The 13,908-nt window shown below is 42.9% G+C and overlaps 1 long non-coding RNA gene across 1 annotated transcript in view; it reads left to right on the top strand.

The window, feature by feature from the left end:
• Nucleotides 1–10,201: 10,201 nt before the first annotated feature.
• LOC307187575 overlaps nt 10,202–13,908 on the top strand; it is a 428,053-nt gene continuing 424,346 nt past the window's right edge. Inside the window, exon 1 of the long non-coding RNA XR_013828645.1 lies at nt 10,202–10,533. This is a non-coding gene — a long non-coding RNA (uncharacterized lncRNA). The remainder of the gene's footprint in view (nt 10,534–13,908) is intronic.

Here is a 13,908-nt window from a genome sequence, read left to right as displayed (position 1 = left end):
ACAGTTGAAAAGGGAGAAATAGGGACAAATATATATCTAGAAAGAATACCCCAAATACTAGAAAAGATTATTTCTGGTTAGTGAAATTACCTGATTTTTTTTCTTGAACTCTTTCCCCGAAATTATCTGGCACTGGTCGTATGCTAGTTCGTAGTTAGAAGAAAAACACTGACAAAAACCACCATAACAATAAAATTTATAACAACAACCAAGGTTCATCCCTAGCTTTTCTCTGACTTGAAATTATTTGAATGATAGACCCAGTTCCTACTTTCATGTAGTTTACATCCTAGGAGAGGAAATAGTGAAGAATATAGAAAATCTTAATATAGAGTGATAGGTACTAATTAAGGTTTGCATTTGAGGTTATGAAAACAGCCTGATTATTCAAATAAAAGAGCTTCTAGCATAATATGAGTGTTGTATCCCTGAAAAAAATAGTAGAATCACTTTGATAGTTGTTATTTTGGTGAAACTCTTTATTTTTATGGATGTCCAAGGAATGAGGCTGTCCTTGTCCTTATATTGTATATTGATTTTTTTCCTCAACCATTTCAAGGTTGATATTGACTAACAAGAAGGCCAGAAAGAATCCAAACAGTATGAAAAAATTGCTATGTTTATTTGTTATTCACTGAATTGATGGCTGCAGAATGCACGTCTTATTCAAAGTCCCATATTCACAAGTTATTTACTCACAAGCTCTGCTTGCCTCCTCTTTTTCCTCTTTCAATTCAAGTTTTAGTATTTAGAGCTTACCCAAAAGACAAAATTAGGAAATCATGAGATGGGACTTTCCTTTTTTTGACAGAGGAAAACATGAATAAATGCATTTTTGTCATATACAATGTTTTTGGTAAGCATGATTTTAACCAAAACTAATACAAACAAATAAAAAAAATCTTTCCTTTACTCTCAGTTTGTTTAAATTGTATACTTACTAAGATAGTAAGTTATATATAACAGCCCAACAAAAATGTCTTATGCTTTCCTTATGTTTGGACTTAGTTTTGCCTACAAGGATTGCATTTTTTTTCACTTTCAAATCATTTTCTAACATATTTACCTATGTATTCCAGTCATACTTTAATTGGTAGTAGTGAGTATTGGAATGTAGACAAATATTTTTCAAGCATGAATATCTTCCATTGGCAACTAAGAAACTAGTACATCCAAGGCGGCTTTGTTGACAGATTTCCATGTGAAAATTTGAAAAGACTGATGATTTGATCAAAGTCCTTTCAATATGACCTCTCGTTTCCAAAGTAAGCCTACTTCCTAGCCTGAAATTAGAGATTCTCTGTAATGTGAAAAAGAAATTTCCATCCTAGCATTGTTTATCACCATTTCCTTTCATGTGACATGAATACCAAATTGAACTCAATCTCAGGCACTATGAAAATTATCACACATATTGTGGTAATAAGTTACCAAAGATGCCACTTACTGCATAATCAAAGAAGGCTTGAGTCTCAAGATTCGAGCCATGGCCATCTCATCTCAAAAAGAACATGTAAACAGAATGAGACTCCAGCAGGAACCTCAAACCACTTTATTAATCAGTGCTATCTTCATTTAATTCACTGTTAAGAGTCTCTGTTAAATAACATTGCCTCTCTGGTGCTCATCATGATCTTGGATGATTAAAAAGCATTTAGGTAATATCTGTACTAAAATTAAGCTCACTGAGCGATGTATACCACTGAGTTCTGGGGACCAAATGCGACAAAAGTTCCAACTGTCAAATTAAGCAAGTTAAAAGAAATTAAAATTGTGCGTCCCCAGAGACGCAATAGATACATTTTATTGTCATTATTTTTCCTTTATCATCTCTGAAGACAGATGCTGGCAGCTGTTTGTGAACAAGCATTGAAAGGTGTCTTTGGAGGACAGAAGTAGAGAACAAATCCAAATAGAATGTGTATTCCTTTTTGTCTTATATATTTCATTAAAAATCAATTCCCAAGCTGTCTGAACTGAAGTGGACTAAACACGTTTTTTCTTTTTGTATGCTTCTCTTAGCTTCAAAAAAGAGATTTTTACCATGTGAACATTCACATTATTGAAATAAAAGTATTGAATAATTATGTTAAATATGTTATATCCTCTATTTCCAAAGGGTAGGCATTAATTTCACTGTGTCCAGAAGGCAAAATGTCCCTTTAGACTCAAAATTCACAAAATTCATCATCCAGGGACTTTATTGATGAGACTAGAGTTTAAATCAAATCAAGTATTTTGTTCCTCTTAGAAATGCAAGGATAAAATGACATCTAAATTGTAAAATAAAAAAGTAATAATAATAAAGTAATAATAATAATGCAAAACTTAAAGAGATCCCAGAAAATTCTTCTTTGCTTTATAATGTCACATTGCCCTGGTGTTAGGGGAACCACTGACTGAAACTGCCTACCCTGGCCAGGCCTGACAGTAACCACTTGTGTGAGTTCTCTTAACAACAGGATGTCCTGGTAAGGACACAGAACTAACAAGCCACCACCAACTGGAAGAAGTTGGGAAAGGTCAAAAGGAGACAGGAGATGCAAGTCCATGTGTGCTCCCAGAATCCTCCTGGCTGGAATCTGTCTTGGCTGAATGATGCGCTTGCCACCAGGAAGGACCCTGAGACAACCGGAGACAACCCAGGAACTAACCTCATTATCATAAAACCCAAGACTGTGAGCCAGGTGGCAGAACAGGTCTCCTGGGGTCTCTTACCCTGCTGCTCTCCACCTGGGCACCCCTTCCCAATAAAGTCTCTTGCTTTGTCAGCACGTGTGTCTCCTTGGACATCTCTGAGTGTTAGACAAGAGCCTGCTCTCGTGCCCTGGAAGGGGTTCCCCTGCCTGTAACACTAGGAGCTGGAAGTGAGGAGAGCAGAATTCTGAAGCAAAGGATTTTAAGGTTTATGAGGAGGTTCATTTAAGCAAGGGTCATTTGCTTGGTGACTGCTCATGTGGAGGTATCATACAGTAAACACGTTTGATGTCCTGGAAAGAGCACTAACTCGAAGTCGGCCATGTACCTCTGTTTAAGGCATTAGATATAAGTTAATTTTGAAGGCAATTAAGGGCTGATTTAAATTCCAGTATGAACATAGACCATCTTTCTGCATGTGACATTGGACAGGCTGTCTAAACCATCTGAGCTTCACTTTTTTCATTTATGAAAAAAAAAAAAGAGGGGAAGTAATCCTACCCCATGGAGTTATTGTGTGCAGTAAACGAGCTATGATCTTAACACATCTAGGGTACTCTGTGAGTAGGCTCTTAACAGATACGATTTTCTTTTCCCATCCCCTTCCTTTGTTTTTCCTTTCATTCTCTTATTATTTTCTCCATTATGATTTAAATGAAGATGCAATAATTATCTTCACAGGACTGCTGTAAGCATTAAAAAAGTCAAAGATTGCGTGTGATACTGTTTTATATTGTAAGTTATAGAGAATTGTGGAGCAACCTTATTATGAAATAGTGCAGGTAGAGAAGAGAACTAAATCAACTCAAATATTATATTTCTAGCCTTGGGGCATAATCATTTAGGACATGTCATGATTGTGTATTTGGTAAATATCTGCATATTTCATTTTTATTCATCTCCACTCAATCTCCTGTCATCCAAACCCACCATCCCCCAACTGTTAAGCAGTCTAAGGGAATAGCTATTGCAGTTACCTCTGGCCTCTTTATTGCCTTCTGCAACCGGACTTGGGAAATAGATTTCATTTTGGCATGAGCAAAATGTACATTTGCTTACCAGGATTTGCCCAAAATCTTTCCCAGTGGCATTCCTAAGTATCAGTGTTTTAATTTTTGTCATTTTTTTTTAAATGCCAGTATTCCTGGAGGGAATAGGACTTAAACTGATAGCAATTATTTCTTTTTCTTGACATGAATTCATTTATTCAAAATAGGGAAGTTCATTTGAAATAGATGGTTTTAATGTAGAAAATGGAAGTTTGTAACAAGGTCTCTTACTTATATATGCACAACTCAAATTTATATGTAATGTGATATATGTGTATATATACACACATACATACATAATACATGTAGGTCTGTATATAACATACCTTACACATATTAAGCATAACATCTACCTATGTACTATCATAATTAGTTTGCAGGGAGATCATTTGTCCAAGGTGACATAACAAGTGATTAGCAAACAGAGTGGTAGATTCCATTTCAGTTCTATTTGTCTAAAAAACTTGGGTTTGGCATATGAAAATTCCTTCTTTTTTTTTTTAGGGAAATCTCTCCATAGCTTAGATACTTGATATATACAACTTTTGCTATTGTAAGAGAGAGAGAGTGAAAGATGAGGCACTTTTAAACACTCAGGGGTGGAAATTTCCTCCCAAGTTTTAAAACACAAGAAAAAAGGGAGCAGGTCACAGAAGTTTATTATTTCCAGATGCTGATTGTAATCTCACAACTCAAAAAGACATTCTCTTGGAAATGTCTTGGCACTGCTTTGATAAGCTACATAAGTCCAACTAAATATTTTTATTGAATGCTTCCTTTAAATGAAGTGTTATGTTTATACATCCAAGCTGTCTCTATTTGCAGCTCTTCAACTATTTCTGGGCCACAAAACGTCATTTTTTTTTTCATTAAAAAAAGAAAAAGGAAATTCAAGTGGCATTCAAAGAATATACAGCTGGACAGATGCAACCAGAGACTTTCCAATTATTCCCCAGAAGATGATGATTCCAGTTAATGCATGTTGTCAATAAAAGGGTTTATGACAGTCACTAAGTCTAGTGTTTTCATAGTAGGTTTTATCAAATTTTAACTACGTGTTAGAAAGCATTTTTTACCTAAACACAATAAAAGCATTAAGGCAGTGGAAGAGAAAAGAAAACAACCAATTTACTAGCATTATTTTCTAAAATATGCTAACTGGGTCAGTTCTGTGATTTTTTTTTCAGTTCTAGATTTAGCCTTTGGTGTACACTGCAAGGTATACAGATACAATGAAGCAGAAACCCCCAAAATCCAGACCAGGGTTTTATACAGGCCTTAGTTTAAATCCAGTCTCTTGCATTTAGTGAGTGTTCTCTAAGCTTGTTTTCCCATCACCTTCTCCATATACTGTCACAACTAAATTTAAATGAAATAATTCCTACAGAGATCTTTGCACTGTGTCTCAGTAGTTTAGTGGTAATGATTGTGATGACGATACATTTATATGGTGATTAATCATGGCAGCTACTTTGGAGGTATCTGTAATCTAGGCCAGAGCCCAGGAAGATTACAATCCCTATGTTTAAAGGGACCCCATTTTTATATTTCTTAAAGGAGGAAAATTCAGTACTGATGTCCACTTACAGTGTAATTGTTAAAACTGGGACTGCACTTGGCCATAAATGAAAATCAGAAAGGACATATCAGCTTTGACCAGAGAAATTGAGCTGATCCTAGGGAAACCAAGCAGGACCCATGGGGCCCTCCTGGGCACAAAAGCCTTTCTGTTTCCCTATTTCTTATGTGCAGGATAAAGGCTTCAGCTTCCCAGACTTTCCCTGAGTTCCAAAAGGTAGGTTCAAACAGTTGCTAATCAGGGAAGTAAGGGAACACAGAAAGAAAGGAAGAATAATCAAAATACAGTGCAGCAATTAAAGCAGGGTGCTAGTTCCTCCTCAAGGAATATACATAACAATATATCTCTGAGTTCTGCAGGAACTAAGGACCGCCCCCCCCACCCCGCCCCCAGGTGGAGGAGGGTAACTTCAGGCTGAGCCCAAGATTCCTGGAGCCCACTCTGTTACCTCACCACCAACCAATCAGGGGAAAAGTCACACACCCTGCAACCCTCACCCAAATTTCACCTATTAAAAACTCCTCCCCCCAAACCTTTGGGAGTTTGGGGTTTTTGAGCAAAAGCTACCTGTTCATCTTGTCTGGCCTTGCAATAAGCCTTTCTTTGCTCTAAGCCCCGGACGTTTAAGTTTGTTTGGCCTCACTATGAGTCGAGCACACAAACTTGCCTTTGGGAAGTTTATAGTCTCCTTTATCCAGATTTTCCTGACTTCAGGGATGCTTTGCTGTCACTTGAGGTGTGAGTTCACACTTGGCATCACTTGGCACACCAGATGCCTTGACTTCTTTTGGAGGGTAGGTTCTCGTCTCTTTGCAGAAAGAATCCAGAGAGGAAACAGGGAGGTCAAGAAAGCAAACCGAGAATTTATTTAAACGACAGTACACTCTCAAGGGGAGAGCAGGCAGACTCAGGTGAGTAGCTGCCCCGAGTTTTCTTCGCAGGCAGGTTATGTGGGGTGTAGAAATGAAGGGGTGGACTATTCATTGTGGAGGGAGGGGTTTGGGGCCATATTTCCTGATTTTCATCCCAGCTCCGCCTTCCCGAGGGGAGAAAGGATTTTTGCCCTTATTTAGTCTTGATCAGAAGTGTCATGGCATGATGGGAATTTTTATCTGCAAGGCTCATTTTATGGTAATTAGAGCATAATGAGCAAAAGGTTACATTCAGATGCCAGAGATTCCCGCCTTTTCCCGCCTCTCTTTGTGTGCCTCCAGGACACTTATTACGCCCCAAACCAAAATGTATAGTTTCCTGTCAATCTGGAGATTCCTTCTCTTCTTTGCCCAAGGACCCCTGGCTGCTGTTTACAAGATATATGGTTTCCTGCCAAGTGGCCTGTGCCCCCATTTCTCTGCTCATATCTAGCTACCTGCCTGCTTTAACATGCCTGCCTCAAGGAGTCTGGACCCTTATTATCTTTTAAGGGGCAAGAGTTGATGATCTGTCTTCTGTAACTGCTTTAAGCTGAGCATGGGCGTTGTGCCTTCCTGTGGGTCCAGATCTCCTTGCTATCTGTCAGAGAGAGGGGTCTCAGGGTTGTTTACAGTGGCGGAGGTGGAGAGTGGGAAGTAGAAGGAGGCAGCTTGTTCAGTGGGTGCTGATGGCCCCCATCCGCAGGTGGGATGGGCTGAAATCCCTGACACGTCATCATTTGAAGCTGGAGTTTTTTGAAGCCATCGGGTTTTTTCCTTGGCACATCAGGTTTTGATACAGCAACTGTAACAGGGAGAAATTGGAGTATATCTGAGTATAGTTATTAGTTATATTAAACATTAGTGTGGAATATTGTCTACTCCCTGTGTTGACTTTCTCTTATGTACTGTTAACTATAATTATGTTTTTATTGTGAGTTTTAGTTTTAGTTATTCCAGTCACCAGATAGTGACATTCCCCACATATTATATGCTGGCAATCTGGTTGGTGTCTGTCACTCAACTGTGACTACTAAAAATTAGAGTGTGATTGTAGTATGTTTCAGTAAGCCATCCTAATTTTAGTCGCTGGATGCTAATACCAGTAAAACAGAGGCTAAAAGCTTAGTCTACCCTTTCCTCTCATTTGGAGGGGAGTGTCTGTTCCAGAGAGTTTGGCCTCCAGTGGTTCCTGCAACAGTGCTGCCTTCCTTACCGCACTGGGTGATAAATGAGGACCCAGCATATTTTGGCGTTAGCACCATCTGGTCCCCCAAGGAGTTGGGGAGTCCTAAAAGACGTAGGTCCCCTGCGGAGGTGCAGCTGCGGGGCCAGATTCAACAGTCAGATGTGTTAGTAACTTTAACGATGGCATTCATGGTATCGGATGGTGGATGTTTGTAAGTTGGAGCTATGCTGGTATGAACAGCAAGGAGGACCGTTAGGTGGTTGTGGTTAAAGGAGACATGACAAAAGAGCAGAGAGACAGAGGAGGGTATGGATGCCTGGAAGGGAAATTATTAGCCTCCTTTAAGGTGATTTTTACAGGAGTGACAAACTTTGCTTTCCCTGGGATCCCTGGGTGCCAGACCTGTGGATCTATAAGTTTTTCAATTTCTGGGGGCATACTTGGGGCTGGACTGTTCATGTCTTGTATAATACATAGTCCAGTCAAAAACATTCCTTGGTTTTGGTTTTCAGAAAGAGTAAGAGTCACCCCCAAGGCTGAGAGAAAATCCCTTCCCAATAATGGGCTGGGGCATTCAGGCATGACAAGAAACTAGTGAGTTATAGGAGTCTTTCCCCAGGTGCAAGTTAGACAGCTGGTGAAATGTTTTAGCTTTGGCCTTCCTTCTACCCCAAAAATAGAGCAGGTCTTCAGGGCAAGGAGCCCAGCATGAGAAGTTAGGACAGAGTAAGTGGCTCCTGTGTCCACTAGAAACTGGACAAGCTTACCTCCCACATCAATGGTCACCTGCATTTCCTCCCGTGTGATGATGACTGTCTTCTTGGGAGACTTGGGAGGTCCCAGGTCCCGCAAATCAGCCACTGCCGTGACTGGTTTGGGGGAATTCCCTCCCTCCCTTCAGAGCCGGGGGTGGGGGGCATTCCCTCCTTCAGTGGCCCATCTTCATGCCGAGCTGGCATGGTGTCCTGTTTCCTGAGCATTCCTTGCTCCAGTGTTTAGGGCTCCCACAGCTAAAACAGGCTCCCTTCCCTGGCCAAGGTCTTCTGGGAGTACTTTTGGGGTGCCCAGGAGGAGGGTTAGATCTTGTCTTGATGGCTGCCAAAGGCCTGGCTTGCTGTCATTTTTTTCTTAAAAGTCATGCTGTTCCTTCTTTTCCTCCTCAGCCTGGTCTCTATTGTTAAAGAAACTGAAGACTTGTCAATAAGAAGGTTGAGAGGGGTTTGGGGCCCTATGGCAAACTTTTGAAGCTTCCCACAAATGTCAGGAACTGATTGCTAATGAAGTGGGTTGCAAATACAACGTGTCCCTCGAAAGTGTTTGGGTCTACATTCGTATACTTTTTGAGGGCATCTACCAATCGAGACTGAAATAGGGCTGGATTTCCATCTTGGCCTTGGGTGATCTCTTTAACCTTATCATAGTTAACAGGTTTAATAATGCATTGTTTTATCCCTTCAGTGAGGCAAAGGATCATGTGATCCCTACTAGTGATACCAGGCTGACCTGGTTGATAGTCCCAACTGGGAACCATTATAGGCACTGATGTCAGGCCCACAGGGTATCGATGTGGTTGGGCAATGTGTAATCCATCAGTATATGTTCGAGCCTGTGCCCAAATATGGTCTTTTCCTCAGTGGTGCAGCCGTGGGAAAGGACAATATATAGGTCCTTCCAGGTAAGGTCAAAGGAAAGAGTCAGTGCCTGGAATTCTTTGATGAGCCTAGGGTCCTTGGAGAATTGACCCAAGCAGGTACGGCATTAGTTAAGGTCAGTCAAAGAAAAACAGGTGTGTACCCCGAGGCCCGCTTACTACTTGATGAATGGGGCAAAGAAGCTCTGGCTGCACTTCTGGTTTGGAAGGGAAAAGAGACTTGTAGGGTGGAGGGAGAGGCTGAAGATGGTGGAAGACTGTTGGGGCTTGAGTCTTCTGTCTGGGGCTCCCGTTCTTCACTAGCCACTAGAGAGGGCTCTTGTGTAGCCTGAATGGGCCCCAGCCTGCAAGGTTCCCTAACATAGGACTTACATAGCTCCAGGTTCTCTCTCGGGGTCATTAGAGCCTGAACATAAGGAACTTAGGTCCATTTTCCCTGCCTTTTGCAAAAGATGTCTAACAGTAGGATGGTATTAGAGTTGAGGCTCCCATTTTCTGGCCAGGCCTCATGGTCCTCAAGTTTATACTCGGGCCAGGCTTCTTCACAAAAGAAAATGAGATTTTTTTCATTTTTAAGAATCTAAATAAAACTTGTCCCAGTGACTCAGAATGCACCCAAGGGGGTGAGTCTTTGGGGATGTAGGAGGTGTTCCCCATCGTTCCCTCAGGGAGAGGATGTTCCTGTAACAGAGAAGACCACTGGGGTTAGGAGGTCTCATGGGGGGTCCCTAAGACAGGACTGGTTCCAGGCATTCCCATCCACCTGGTCCCGTTGACCCTACTCACAGTGGGGGCCAGCTACTGCCCCACGTGGCACTCCTGATGGCCCGAACATCCTGGAGCCCATGTCCTATCCTGGTATCCTGAGAGCTTCTCTATAGATTCTGTGGCCAATGATTAGCGCCTGTGTTCTGGGGTATGTTTCCTTGAACAGACATCCTTATAGTCCCAGGGCCTATTTAGGTTTCAGCTTTTTCTCTAAAAGGGTGGTAAATTTCTGAAAACAGGCACTGGCCACTAAGGGACGTGGTTTGTAAAAAAAAAGCCTCTCTTTTCCCTTCCCTTTTGTGGGCAGGGCTGCCCTCACCCCTCCACTCTATGATGCTCCGTAGGGCCTGGCACAGTGGGAGGTTTAGGGGGATAGAGCGTCCGTCCGGAGGCCGGAAGGAAGTACATCCGGGAGCTGCAGACGCAGGCCCCGCCCAGGCACGTATACGGGGGGCGTGGCCGTGTGCGTGAGCCGCCGGGAGCCGGCTTCCTGCCTCCGCGTTCCTCTCCCCGCCAGGGCAGGGCGAGGTGGAGGGGAGGCAGGGATGGACCCTGGCCGCACGGTGGACCTTGGAGGGGCCCGGCCAAACGCCAGGCGATGTGCAACCCGGATGGGGTCCCAGCCACAGGGCCCAGGTTCCGGAGGCCTCTGTCCGAACACCCGGGTCCAGACCGCCTGACACCTCAAAGTAAGGCTGCGTTTTATATTTCCACACAATAGAATCTGATGACGGTTCACTAAGTGGTGGTCCAGGCAAACCCAGAGGGCAAAGCTCCTGCGGGTCGGGTGCCTGGCCGCCTGCGAAGAAGGCTGGAAACTCTCCTGGCAGGCCCTGCGGCCTGTAACAGTGAGAAGTGCCAGACCTAGCGGGGAGGTTGGAAGATGCCTAGCAGATTTCTCTCTTTTTCCCACTACCAGACAAGTAAAGCACAAAAGTAAGAGTGGAAAGAGTGAGAGAGAGAGAGAGTGAGAGTGAGAGAGAGAGAGAGTGAGAGTGAGAGTGAGAGAGAGAAATGGCGGGAAATCAAGTAGCGCCTCTCAAGTGCAAGGGGGGCGAGATGCTAAGGCTTCCCCAATCCTCCTGGCTGGCTCCGCTAAAGATGGTACCCGAGGGTAGGTTTCTGTCTCTTGGCAGAAAGAATTCAGAGATGTGACAGTGAGGTCAAGAAAGTAAAGTGAGCATTTATTAAGTGATAGTACCCTCTCCAGAGGAGAGCAGGCAGGCTCAGATGAGTAGCTGCCCTGAGTTTCTTTGTCAAGTTGGTTATGTGAGGCCTAGAAATGAAGGGGTGGACTCTTCGTTGTGGAGGGAAGGGTTTGGGGGTCGTATTCTCTGATTTTCATCCCAGCTCCACCTTCCCCAGGGGAGGAGGGTTTTTCTCCTTATGTGGCCTTGATTGGAAGTGTTATGGCTCCGGTACATGATGGGAAATTCTTATCTGCAAGGCTAATTTTATTGTAATGAGAGCATAATGAGTAAAAAGTTACATTCGGATGCCAGAGATTTCCCCCTTTTCCCATCTTTCTCTGTCTGCCTTCAGGACACTGATCACCCCAACATGTGTGGTTTCCTGTTAGTCCAGAGGCTCCTGCTTTTCTATGTCTGCCCAAGGACCCCCTGCTGTTTTGCAAGATGTGTGGTTTCCTGCCATGTGGCCCGTGCCCCCCTTTTTCTGCTCATATCTAGCTGGTAGCTGCCTGGTTTAACACTTTCATAGAGGCCTCTTTCACATGACTGACAAACTATGATTCGGTTATTGTTGGGTAACTGTACCTTTTAGAGCTGGTTTATATTTACATTCTTTTTTTTTTAATATTTATTTACTTATTTATTTTTTTGGCTGAATTGGGTCTTTGTTGCTGCGCACAGGCTATTTCTAGTTGCAGCGAGCGGGGGCTACTCTTCGTTGTGGTGCGCGGGCTCCTCATTGCGGTGGCTTCTCTTGTTGCGGAGCACAGGCTCCAGGCGAGTGGACTCCGTAGTTGTGGCGCACGGGCTTAGTTGCTCCGCAGCATGTGGGATCTTCCCGGACCAGGGATCGAACCCGTGTCCCCTGCATTGGCAGGTGGATTCTCAACCACTGCGCCACCAGGTATGCCCTGTATTTACATTCTGACAGCAATTCATAAGCAAGCAAGTTTTAAGTTGTTACTATTCTTATCCAATTTTCATCCTGAGACTATATATTTTACTTAATCCTGAGGCTATTAATACATTTCCATTCATTCCAACTTTAAAGAACTGTGTTTTTGCATAATATATTGATTAATTTAAGACTGCATTTGCTCTTTGATGTTTAAGGTGCTTCTTCATAATAGGTTTTGAAAGACTGAGTTAACTGCCTACGCCGTGTCAGGTATTATGTTAATAATTTTACATTCATTTTGACTCTGTGGAAATCTGGACCCATAAGGTCTGTATCCAAACCTCTGCACTTAGAAATGACCAAATTCTAGCCTGCCTTCTGGAAGCCTAAGATTGTGTCCCCAGGAGGACCTTTTCCCCACCCCCCACTTAAATGTCTGCTTGAGAAAGGTCATCACTAGCTGGAGCATTTACTCTTTGTTCTAGTCGAAGCTGGATGAGAGGCACCTGACCTCTCCTTTTGAGAGCCATCACTAAAAAGGGCTTACAGTTGTGAATATGCATCTCTTACAGTTCAGGAGTATCTTTCTCAAGGACTTAAAAGTCATTCCTTTGAAAAGTAACCATCAGAGGAGAAAGGGCCCCAGTCAGTGTGGGCAGAGGAGTCTTACCTTCCATAACTGCCAGTGAGCAGACACAGCTGGCCTAGCCACACTGACATGGACTAACCCTCTGTAATTTTTCCTTTCCCTGATTCTACGAGTCTTTCTTGCCCCTCCCCCCATTTCTTCATGTTTTCTTTGGAAATGCCCAGTCACCTCTCTGCAAATCAAACTCATCTCCCCTGCACTGGCAGGTGGATTCTTAACCACTGCACCACCAGGGAAGTCCCTGGGGTGGTTAGTTTTTAATGGGCTGGGTAATTTCATAGACGAATGAGTGAGAGGATTATTCCAACTATTTTGGAAAAGGCTGTCATGGCGCCTATGGGTGTGTCATGTAGCTAATGTGTTACAGTGAGCATATAATGAGGCTTAAGGTCCACTGGAAGTAGATCTTCTGCTATCTTGGACCTAACCAGTTCTAACCAGTTGATGTTGTATCTAATATGGCTACATCACTCTTTTAGAGGTTGTGCCCTGCCCCCTTCCCTCTTGTTTCATTAGGAATTTGGATTTGCTTTACAAATTAGCAAAATTTATTAGCAGTTTAGGGTATTTACCATTTCTAATCAAATGGTGAGTTTGACCTTGTTGCCTAAACCAGTTTTCACTCCTTGTTTTGTGCTGGTCTCAGCCTATCAATAACCAGTGTTGTGGTTCTTATGATTATAAGATGCCCTTCAGGAATAACCACCAGGAAACACTGAAAAAAATATATAGGTTTATTACTTACAAGACCTGGAGATTTCACAGCACACCTGGGGCCTGTAGACTTAGAAAAATGGCACAGTTTAGCTGTGGGTTGAGTTTATTCAGTGTCTTACTGAGGACTCTAGCCCTGGAGATAGCCTCTCAGATAGCTCTGAGAAACTGTTATGAAGAGACAGGGAAGAAGAGGTCAGTATATGAGTGACTTTGGTGAAGGGGTTACATACAACTCAGCGCACGTCTTGGTAGAAGGTTGCTGCTAGTCACAAGAAACAGCTATCTTAGTTAATGGTTTTAGTGCTTTTCTAAGTATGGGAAGATGCAAGACTCCAGGTTCATAAAAAATTCTCCTGGAAATATCTATCAGAAGGCCTGTTCTGCCAGTTTTCCCAGAGCACAGAGTACCTCATTCCTGATGTGTACTCTGAAATCCTTTCAGGGTGAGTTAAAGGTCAGTGGCTACATTGGCTAATGACTCAATCCTCTTAGAGCCAGGGACAGTCTTTAGTTGTCAGGCCACAGCAAGGTCACTGGGAGAGAGAAAAAGTGTGCAAATCCTGGGATTCTGTTTTTTTATTTTTAGCGGTATGTGGACCTCTCACTGTTG

This window comes from Stenella coeruleoalba (assembly GCF_951394435.1).
Source record: "Stenella coeruleoalba genome assembly, chromosome: 6".
Taxonomy (NCBI): domain Eukaryota; kingdom Metazoa; phylum Chordata; class Mammalia; order Artiodactyla; family Delphinidae; genus Stenella; species Stenella coeruleoalba.
Note: the sequence above shows the minus strand (reverse complement) of the source record. Positions and strands in the feature narration are given on the sequence as shown.